At 42.8% G+C, this 8,457-nt stretch overlaps 1 non-coding gene across 1 annotated transcript; it reads left to right on the top strand.

The window, feature by feature from the left end:
- The first annotated feature begins 444 nt into the window (after positions 1–444).
- LOC129030911 (U6 spliceosomal RNA) lies at positions 445–551 on the top strand. Its single transcript, XR_008500809.1, has one exon. It is a non-coding gene; the product is annotated as a U6 spliceosomal RNA (small nuclear RNA).
- Positions 552–8,457: the final 7,906 nt, after the last annotated feature.

Below are 8,457 nucleotides of genomic sequence, written 5' to 3' on the forward strand. Positions count from 1 at the left end.
GGCATCTTGGCACATGCCTGTAGTCCCGGCTACTTGGTAGGCTGAGACATGAGAATTGCTTGAACCCGGGAGGTGGAGGCTGCAGTGAGCTGAAATCATGCCACTGCACTCCAGCCTGGGCAACAGAGTGAGACTCTGTTTCAAAAAAAAAAAAAAAAAAAAAGTCAAAACATCTAGAAGACAGGATCTGGGGCCTAGCAAGTTGGAAAACAGACTGCCGCACAAACTTGGGGAAACTCCATCTTCCCCGACTTAATAGGATCCCTCTAGAAGAGATTTAAGAAGGCAGGGTAGGTCTAGATCAGGAGTTAGTAAACCACAGCGCCAGATCCCATCCACTGCCTGTTTTTGCACAGCCTGAGTTAATGATTCTTACATTGTTAAATGGTTGGAAGAAATCAGATGAGTACTCTTTATTGACACATACAAATTATATAAAATTTTGTACTCGCTTCGGCAGCACATATACTAAAATTTGAATGATACAGAGAAGTTTGGTATGGCTCCTGCGCAAGCATGACATGCAAATTCATGAAGCATTCCATATTTTTTATTTTTTGAGACAGAGTCTTGCTCTGTCGCCCACGCTGGAGTGCAGTGGCATGATCTTGGCTCACTTCAACCTCCACTTCCTGGATTCAAGTGATTCTCCTGCCTCAGCCTCCTGAGTAGCTGGGATTACAGGCATGCACCACCATGCTTGGATAATTTTTTTGTATTTTTAGTAGAGACGGGGTTTCACCATATTGGCCAGGCTGGTTTCGAACTCCTGACCTCAAGTGATCCGTCTGTCTCGGCCTTCCAAAATGCTAGGATTACAGCTGTGAGCCACCGTGCCCAGCTGCGTATTTTTTTAAATTAAGGAAAAGAAAATTATGGCTGGGCACAGTGGCTCACGCCAGTAATCCCAGCACTTTGGGAGGCCAAGGTGTGTGGATCGCCTGAGGTCAGGAGTTCGAGACCAGACTGGCTAACATGGTAAAACCCCCTCTCTACTAAAAATACAAAAATTAGCTGGGCATGGTGGCAGGCACCTGTAATCCCAGCTACTCGGGAGGCTGAGGCAAGAGACTATCTTGAACCTTGGAGGTGGAGGTTGCAGTGAGCCGAGATTGCACCACTGCACTCCAACCTGGGTGACAAGAGCGAAACTCCGTCTGAAAAAAGAAAAGAAAAGAAAATTATATAAAATTTAATTTTCAATGTCTATAAATAAAGTTTTACCAGAACACATCGTCTCTGATTCATTTTGTGTACTGTCTATGGATGCTTTGGCACTGACACTGCATGGCTGAGTAGTGGACAGAGGCCATGTACTCCTCAAAACCTAAAATGTGGCCAGGCACAGTGGCTCACACCTATGATCTCAGCACTCTGGGAAGCAGAAGCGAGTGGATCACCTGACGTTGGGAGCTGGAGACCAGCCTGGCCAACATGGTGAAACCCCGTCTCTACTAAAAATACAAAAATTAGCTGGGTTTGGTAGCGGGCGCCTGTGATCCCAACTACTCAGGAGGCTGAGGCAGGAGAATCACTTGAACCCAGGAGGTGGAGGTTGCAGTTAGCCAAGATCGCCTCATTGCACTCCAGACTGGGCAACAAAAGCAAAACTCCGTCAAAAAAAAAAAAAACAATAAAAATAATAAAAAGCCTAAAATGTCTACCCTCTGGCACTTAGAAAAAATGTGTTAAAACTTGGCCAAGATTACAGATAAAATAAAGCCCTGATTTGGCACAGCTGAAGCAGAATAGGTTTTATAGGTAGGCAGACCATGGCTCAATTCACGGTCAGTTAAAACTATTAACGTAGCAAGACCTCATCTCTACAAATAAAAACTAAATAAACTAGCTGAGCATGGGGGGACATGTCTGTAGTTCCACCTGTACACTCCAGTCTGGCAACAGAATGAGACCTTGTCTCTAATATATATATATATGAATATAATATATACATGAATATAATATATATGAATATAATATATATTGTTTATAAATAAATATATAATTATTTTATTTTATTTTATTTTAGAGAATATGTCAGTGAGATGGCTGGAGCCGCCATGGTCAAGGGTTGTCTTTGCTTTTGAATTTTTTTTCCTTTTCCCTTAGCTATTTTTTTATTTCATGAGAATGCTCTTAATTACTTTTAAAAGGAAAGCATGAAACTTTTAGAACGTTAACGCAAGGCAGCATTCAGAGACTTCCTCAGTTCCCCCTTCCAGGCACCAGTGCCACCTAATTGTTTGCTCCACACAAAAGGTGGATCAGAGAAAATCGCTTCTTTATTCTTCCCTTTACATCATCTCCCCGGCACCTGGGGAGTCTGGATGCACGGAGACCGAGTACAACATGCATCTGATGATGGGTTACACCAAAGCACACCAAGACCTAAATCCTTCCCAGATTTATGAAGATTTTCCATAGCTTAACTAGATTTCTAATTGTCCTGCCACCTGTACTGAAATGTACAGTATGTGTTAATCTTGAATTCTTTTCTGTTTCCATAATCTTGGTAAAGTTTCCTGCACTCAAACAGTAAATCCAGTTTGGTCCTTGGGCTTTAAAGAGGGAGCCAAACTCACTTTTATGATTTCCAGTATGAAGGTGTCTTTGGAGGCGTTTGGGCATCTAAAAGCCCAGAACAATTTTTCCTCCCTGTAGTTCCTGTGCTGTGGCTTCCAGGCTGAAACCATAAGTTCACAAGAGTCTGTTGCCTCATTCGTTACATGATTTTTCTATCATTTCAGAAGAGTTTAGAAAGAAATGAGTAAGAGTTTCCACATATTCAGCATACCAGGTGTTCTGTTCTCCCCACAAAATGTTCATTTATAGATGACAACTTGCTGGTTTATTTTCTGTTGGTATTGAGATTATAGGATGAAAAGGTAGACTCAGTACCTGTTAATGTAACAATTTTTCTGGACATGTTTAAAGGCAGCTCTATCTGAGTCTGCCATGTGACCTTAGACTATGTCAAGTTGAAATAATCACATTATCTACCCTGCTATCTCACAGGGCTGTTTTCAGGAATTGAATGTGATAAAATATGTAACCATCTCTGAATAGGTGAAGCATTTTGCAGGTGAGAGTACTCAGTCCTCTTCAAAAGGAGGCTTTTTGAAGGTGGTGAAAAGGGAGCTATTGATCACAGGGTATGCGTCTTCAGTTGTAAGATGATTCAGTTCTGACGATCTAATGTATGGCATAGCAATGGTGGTTAATAACGTATTGTATCCTCTTTTTTTTTTTTTTTTTTTTGAGATGGAGTCTCATTCTGTCGCCCCAGCTGGAGTGCAGTGGCGCGATCTCTGCTCACTGCAAGCCCCACCTCCGGGTTCACGCCATTCTCCTGCCTCAGCCTCCTGAGTAGCTGGGACTACAGGCGCCCGCCAGCACACCCTGCTAATTTTTTTGTATTTTTAGTAGAGACAGGGTTTCACCGTGTTAGCCAGGATGGTCTCGATCTCCAGACCTTGTGATCCACCCGTCTCGGCCTCCCAAAGTGTTGGGATTACAGGCGTGAGCCACCGCGCCCGACCCATAATGTATTGTATTCTTAAAATTTGCACAGAGAGTAGGGTTAAGTGTTCTCCCCACATAAAAATAAAAATAAAAATAAAAATAAAAATAAAATTTAACTAGGTAAAGTGATGGATATGTTAGTTTGATTGTAGTGATCAGTTCACAGTGTATATGTATATCAAAACATCACCTTGTGTGCCTTGGATATACACTATTTTTATTTGTCAATAATACCTCAATAATGGGTTTGGGCGGGGGAAGCAGGCTTTGGTTTCTGATTGTCACTTTCCTGTCAGCTACTCCCCTACGCCAAAAAGTTAAAGGCAGTTTTTCTCTTTAGTTGGAGACCTTGAGTTTGTCTGTTGTTAGGTAAGTTGCTTCAGTTGTCAGCCTCAGTTTCTTCTTCTGGAAAGTTTCATCTAAAAAAATATATATTATAGGCAGGGCGTGGTGGCTCACACCTGTATTCCTAGCACTTTGGGAAGCCAAGGCGGGTGGATCTCCTGAAGTCAGGAGTTTGAGACCAGACTGGCCAACATGGTGAAACCCTGACTCTACTAAAAATACAAAAATTAGCCAGGCATGATGGTGTGTGCCTGTAATCCCAGCTACTCAGGAGGCTAAGGCAGGAGAATCGCTTGAACCTGGGAGGCAGAAGTTGCAGTAAGCCAAGATCGCGCCATTGCACTCCAGCCTGGGCAACAAGAGTGAAACTCCATCTCAAAAACAAAACTATATATATATATAAAATACATGTGTGTGTGTAAGATGGTACACTGGAAGAAGCTGGGAAAATAGGACACAGGCGTTTTCCTCTCTGTATTATTTTGGCAACTTTTTTTTGTCATTGTTTTATTTTGTTTGTTTTGTTTCTAATGAGAATTATTCCATATTTTTGCAACTTTCTATGGGTCTATAATTTAGAATAAGAAGTTTTTAAAATTATGTGTAAAGCACCTGATGCAATGCCAAGAAGTATTTTAGAAGTTCAGTCTTCTGTGCTATAAGCATTATGTAGAACTGAGTTTTATTATTACTTGATATTATTATCTAACCCCATAATAACTAATAATATTTGTTGGATGACTACTATGTGCTAGACACAATATTAAGTATTATATTTTAAAATTCTGACAACATCCTTAGGTGGTAATTAACAATTATCATTTCTGTTTCATAAATGGGAAAGCCAGGGCATAGAGAAGTTAGGTAATTTGTCCAAGCTCACAAAGTTTAGAAGCTAGGGGAACCAGGTACAAATTCAGATGGTCTGACTCCACAATTCTCATTCAAAGAAAAGATCATGATTTAGTCATTTGCAGAATTTTAGGCAAGATCAAACCTCTGGGTGGGAAACCTGTACCTCTGCACTCTCATTTCCTGACTTTACTTCCACAGTGTTCCCTGCCCAGTGGCTGGAGGATTCTACTTGATGAGATTTTTGAGATTCCTAAGGACCCCCTACCATTCTCCAATAATTTACCTTACCCAACTCTCAAGCTGGTAGAAATCCAACTGATAAGGTGCTCCTTCAACTATAACAGTGGTTCCCACATGGGGATGCAAGACTAAAGGCACAGCTTCCCTGGCCTCTGAGCTGAAGACTTGAATTCAGTGGTCTGGCCTGTGCCCCAGGAGACTGTTTTTTTGTTTCGTTTTGAGACAGAGTCTCGCTCTGTCGCCTAGGCTGGAGTGCAATGGCATGATCTGGGCTCACTGCAACCTCCACCTCCCAGGTTCAAGCAATTCTCCTGTCTCAGCCTCCTGAGTAGCTGGTATTACAGGCACGTGCCACCACACCCAGCTACTTTTTTATATTTTTGGTAGAGACGGGGTTTCACCATGTTGCCCAGGCTGGTCTCAAATTCTTGACCTCAGACAATCCCCCTGTCGCGGCCTCCCAAAGTGCTGGGATTACAGGCATGAGCCACCGCGCCCAGCCTTCCTGGAGCCTGTATTTTTAATTTGGTTTACAGATAAATTCTTTTCTTTATTTTTTATTTATATAGAGATGGGATCTCACTATGTTGCCCAGACTGATCTCAAACTCCTAGGCTCAAGCAATCCTCCCACCTCGGGCTCCCAAAGTGCTGGGATTACAGGTGTGAACCCCCACACCCAGCCAGATAAATTCTTATCTTTGGTCAGATTTGGGAAATCAAGATTTAAGATTATGATTTCCAAAGATACCTGCTACAAAGCCATTTGTGGGCATTGGTTATTATAGCAAGCTGTAAAACCTCACTGAGATTTTCAGACAAGTATGGCTTTGGGAGCAGACAACCCTCCATTCTAACCCTCTTTTCTGTTCTCGTATTTTGTGATTCCTTTAAAATAGATACAGGCTAGGCACGGTGGCTTATGCCTGTAATCCCAGCATATTGGGAGGCCAAGGCGGGCAGATCAACCGAGGTCAGGAGTTCAAGACCAGCCTGCCCAACATAGCAAAACCCCATTTTTACTAAAATACAAAAAGTAGCCAGGTGTGGTAGTGCACACCTGTAATCCCAGCTACTTGGGAGGCTGAGGCAAGAGAATCGCTTGAACCTGGGAGGCAGAGGCTGCAGTCAGCCGAGATTGCGCCACTACACTCCAGCCTGCGTGACACAGCAACACTGTCTCAAAAATAAAAAAATAAAATGAAATGGAAACAATTCAACCCACCTCACAGTGCTGCTGTGAGGATTAGTGTTAATGTCGTAGGAACTATCACATTTTGTGCATTATCATTGCTGTAAATTTACCATCTATTGCCACATAAATAGGGTTGAATTATCAGTCAAACAGCCAGTCACCTTAGATGATAGACAGCCAGGCCCTGGGGAGAGGTCAATGATCTCTGTCACCCAGGCTGCAGTGCAATGGCACCAAAATGATTCATTGCAACCTCTACCTCCTTCCTGGGCTCTGATGATCCACCAGCCTCAGCTTCCTGAGTAATTGGGACTACAGATGCGTGCCACCATGCCTGGCTGGTACATTTGATTTTGATTAAATGGAGAAAGATTTCCAGAGTGAGGAAAAACAGGTCCAGGTGAGAGATACAGTGGAAGTTTTTGGCAGGTGAAAACTCATCCAACAGGAAAGCGACTTTGCAAAGACACAAGTCTTAACAAGTCTTGTCTCTTTAAAAGGCCAACAGGCCAGGTGCAGTGGCTCACATCTGTAATCCCAGCACTTTGGAAGGCCGAGGTCGGCAGATTGCTAGAGCTCAGGAGTTCAAGACCAGCCTCAGCAATATGGTCTGAAACCCTGTCTTTACAAAAAATTAGCCAGGTATTGTAGTGTGCCTCTAGTCCCAGCTACTGGGGAGGCAGAGGTAGGAGGATCGAGCGAGCCTGGGAGGTAGAGCCTGCAGTGAGCTGAGATTGCACCACTGCACTCCAGCCTGGGTGACACAGTAAGACCCTGTCTCAAAATTAAATTAAATTTAATTTAAAAGGCCAACAGTGGTTAGTAGGGGAGTTGATGATGAATAATCACAAATTTATTACCACTGTTAAAATAAAGACTTGAGCAAACCAAATCTACTAATGTTGGAGTAATGATGTCTTTGCATATGAGGACCTACATTTTCACCATCCTATTGGTGCAAGAAATGCCTCTACCTTTCAAAAGAGCCCTAGCCTCTTGCCTCCAGGGATGTGGTCCCATCCTTATGGGCGTTGATAGGCTACATCATCATGACATCACGGTCCTTGGAAGTAGTGAATTTCCTGCCATGTCTATCTTAATCACATCTCAATCTGTACATCTACAGCAGAGATTTCTCATTCTCTCAAGCAGAAGTGAGCCTCAGAAGACACTCAAGTTGCCCAGGTAAAAAGGCAATTTGATGGCCATTTAAAGCTTTAATATCTCTGATTTTAACCTCAGATAAGCAAGATCAACACCAAGTATCTATACTGGTAGGGACTATTTCTATTCAACTTTTTAAAACTACTTTTGTATTTTACTAATAGAAACCAAATTCCTGAGGACTGAATTAAGGAACTCAGGAATTTCAAAGCTGTGGAGTACCTTTTATGTTGCTGTTCTATGGAGTCATATTTTAGAGGTGCTACTCTTTTGTTTTGTTTTTTTGGGCTTTGTTGTTGTTGTTTTGAGACGGAGTCTCACTCTGTCACCCAGGCTAGGGTGCAGTGGTGCAATCGCAGCTCACTGCAACCTCCGACTATTTTTAGTAGAGATGGGATTTCACTATGTTGGCAAGGCTGGTCTCGAACTCCTGACCTCAGGTGATCCACCTGCCTTGGCCTCCCAAAGTGCTGGGATTACAGGCGTGAGCCACCTTGCCTGGCTGTCAGGGTTCTTTAGAGGGACAGAACTAATAGGATAGATGTATATAAAAAGGGGAATTGATTAAGGAGTATTAACTTACACAATCACAGGTTCTAGAATAGTCCATCTGCAAGCTGAGGAGCAAGGAAGCCAGTCCAAGTCCTAAAGCTGAAGAACTTGGAGTCCGATGTTTGAGGGCAGGAAGCATCCAGCATGGGAAAAAGATGTAGGCTGGGAGGCTAAGCCAGTTTGATCTCTCTACATTCTTCTGCCTGCTTTTATTCTGGTCTTGCTGGCAGCTGGCAGCTGATTAGATTATGCCCACCCAGATTAGGGATGGGTCTGCCTTTCCCAGCCCACTGACTCAAATGTTAATCTCCTTACCCAGGATCAATGCTTTGCATCCTTCAATCCAATCAAGTTGACACTCAGTATTAACCATCACAATGGATAACACATTGAGCTATATCAATGTGCCATAGTACACATTGCCCTAGCACTGCCCAGGTATTGTCATCCAGTAGATGATAAAACTGAGTCTTCAAAAAGGCTAATAACTGCTCTATGAAACCCTTGCTTCAGGATGATGGGAACATGATAAGACAAGCAAATTCTATGATCATAGCCCAGTACAGTCCTTGTTTGCTGTAAAGT

Source organism: Pongo pygmaeus, chromosome 12, assembly GCF_028885625.2.
Source record: "Pongo pygmaeus isolate AG05252 chromosome 12, NHGRI_mPonPyg2-v2.0_pri, whole genome shotgun sequence".
NCBI classification, from domain to species: domain Eukaryota; kingdom Metazoa; phylum Chordata; class Mammalia; order Primates; family Hominidae; genus Pongo; species Pongo pygmaeus.